Here is a 2,973-nt window from a genome sequence, read left to right as displayed (position 1 = left end):
TTTTTTTATTTTTGAAAGAGAGAGAGAGAGAGAGAAGGAGAGAGAGAGAGAGCATGAGCAGGAGAGGGAAGATGTCAAGCAGGTTCCACACCATCAGCATGGAGCCCTACATGATGCTTGAACTGTTGGGCTGGCTGAGAGGTAGGGCGGAGATGCCACAGAATGGCAGACTTCATGAGATGGCTGACCTTCCCGTCAATACATCGGTGACCGTTGCGACTTCTGAGGGAAACAGAAACTTAGGCAACAATCCGAAACCTTCCGCCCGGGACTTTCCAGTCAAGAGACTGCCCCTGTTACCTGGACTTCCCCCACCCCCACCAACAGGTTATAAAACCCCTCACCACCCAACCCGGGCGGGACTTCCACGACTCCCCTCTCTTGAGTCACGGAACCTCGCCCGAGGGTTCATGCAATAAAACTGCTTCTGCGGAACATTTTGCTTTGGAGTCCTTTTTACTCACTTAAAAAATCTTACACTAACAACCCAAGAGATTATGTCCTGAACCAAAATCAAGAGTTGAACGGTAACCAACTAAGCCACCCAGGTGCCCCAGGATAGCCCGTTTAAAAAGAATGTCTGCTTTTTAAAAACTGGAAATATCTTGTGTAAATTTGCATGCTACCACATGTTCGCTTGTGTCACCTGTTCTGTTTTGTTTTGTTTAATTTAAATGTTTTATTTCGAAATAATCACAGATTCACAGGAAGTTGTCAAGGAAGTACAGAAAAGTGACATTAACACTTCCTTAAGTTTCCCCCAATGATTACATCTTTCATAATTATAGTACAATATAAAGCAATTTGATATCGATTCAATGTGTACATGGAGTTATTTTATCACACGTGTAGATTCATGTAACCACTACCTCCATCAAGATACAAAACTATTCCACCCACCCAAACATGCCCTCATGCTCCTTCTTTAAACTCACATCCACCCACCATTACAAATCTGTTTTCCATCAATCTAATTTTGTCATTTCAAGAACACTATATAAAAATAATTGATGAGAGGGGCGCCTGGGTGGCTTAGTCGGTTNGGTCTTTCATACTTATAGGAGCTACATCTTATAGTTCTTATCCACAGATCGAACAAATAATTCTGTGAGTAAAACAAACAACATAGTTATTTGATAAGGCATCTCCAATGATGTGGGTCTGCAGGAAATGCCCATCAGGATAGACCTCAACTCCAGCCTTCCGTTTTACCCCTCTGAGTTAACACTTCCTCATCATAAGGTGCTCCCCTAGGTCACACTTATACATAGTGGCCATAAAACCCTACAATTCCCTCATGTATGACATGTCCTTCTAGAGCAAGACTGGATTTTCCTGCTTGGACTTCCCTGTGAGTTGCACCAGGTTAGACATTTGGAAGCAATGAGGAGTATAGAAAGAAGCTCATGAGGAATCCAAATATTTTTTGACAGCTTCCTCAAATGAAATGATCAGTAGGTGTTTAGGCTAGAAAACACTGCTGTTTCTCCTCTTTCAAGGGAGAGGGAGCTACTTATGACAACCAAGAGGATGAAAGATGATCTGCACATTCATAGTTCTCTCTCCCCACACAAATGTGTCTACTGTAGATGTCAGAGTCCCACTCTTTCTCCATAAGAACACTGACTTCAGAAACAACAGCCACAACAAAATCCTGGTGAGGTTGCACACTCTATCAGCTCTGCAGTTCCACTATCTTTATTATAAAATTTTGGCCTAGAATAAGATCATACACTCTGTTGGCAAGAGATATGGTGACAGTAGCCATAGGAGCTCCATACTAGAAGCATGTCCAGAACACATGTTGTATAGAGTGTCTCTGGGAAGGCACCTACATTGGATCCAACACACACCCATTTTCATATTTTGTCTTGAAATAGAAGAGGACTTTAACTAAAACTCTGCCAACTGGAATCTACTAATACACAAACCTTCCAAGAGCAAAATCAGCAGCTGCAATCAATGAGAAACTGCTTGAGATGGATAAACTCTGAATCTGGAAAGTAAAAGTGATGTATATATGTAACTGGTGTTCATTGTCGAATTCACAGAGGGGATTCCATTCCCACACAGAAATAAATGATCTTTTGTTTCAAGCCAAGAAGTTCCTTTTTTTATTGTTTTTTTTTTTTTTTTCATTTTAAGCAGGTCCCATACCCAACTTAAGGGTTGAACTTACAACTCAGATATCAAGAGTCACATGCTCTACTGACTGAGCCAGCCAGGCACCCCTCAAGCTAAGAAGTTCTAACATTACTGGTACAACAAATTTAATACAAATTCAGTAATCAATATAATTGAGTAGTTTATAAATAAACATATATTAGAAATAAACAAAAAGACTCATGTTAAATTTTCCGTATGAATAAAAATACAAATAAGAAAACAGGTTAAAATCAGAAAGATTCTTAGTGATCACATAATTCAATAGTGCAATGTTGACAGATGGTGACAAAAAGTGACAGATAGTGACATCCCTCTCTACTGCATATAGGTTTTACCCTTTTTCGCAAAAACCTCAGTCACTCCAAATTACCATCTTTTCTAGATTATATTAAAGCTCACTAAAATAAATCATACCTGTGATGTTGCTGATCTGTATCAAAGTCTAAAAAGACTTCTTTGATTTATAGCATTCTTTCTTTATCAGTTATTATATTCAGATTCCCAATTTCAACTGTCAACTGCTTGTACCTTTATGTCTAGCCCCCATGAATATATCTACTAATTTGGGACACCTATGCTACAACCATAATAACCCAGCAGTATAAACAAATTATTATAATTTGTATGACTCAAGAAAAACTTAATGCTTCTACAAATTAGGTGGGATCATTTTAGAAGCAAAAAGTAGTTTTTACAAAAAGAATAATATCTGAGTACAACCCCAACAATCAGAACATCCTTAAGTTGAAAGAATTCCTTCAGAAGGGTGAATATTCACACTGTGTTTTGTCACTGTCCTAGAAAGAT

The 2,973-nt window shown here is 38.8% G+C and overlaps 1 non-coding gene across 1 annotated transcript; it reads right to left on the bottom strand.

Annotated features, from left to right (window-relative positions):
- Positions 1–1,064: 1,064 nt before the first annotated feature.
- On the bottom strand, positions 1,065–1,194 carry LOC144227208 (small nucleolar RNA SNORA18). The gene has a single exon (XR_013333880.1). It is a non-coding gene; the product is annotated as a small nucleolar RNA SNORA18 (small nucleolar RNA).
- Positions 1,195–2,973: the final 1,779 nt, after the last annotated feature.

This window comes from Crocuta crocuta, unplaced genomic scaffold (genome assembly GCF_008692635.1).
Source record: "Crocuta crocuta isolate KB4526 unplaced genomic scaffold, BGI_CrCroc_1.0 scaffold641, whole genome shotgun sequence".
Classification (NCBI taxonomy): Eukaryota; Metazoa; Chordata; class Mammalia; order Carnivora; family Hyaenidae; genus Crocuta; species Crocuta crocuta.
Note: the sequence above shows the minus strand (reverse complement) of the source record. Positions and strands in the feature narration are given on the sequence as shown.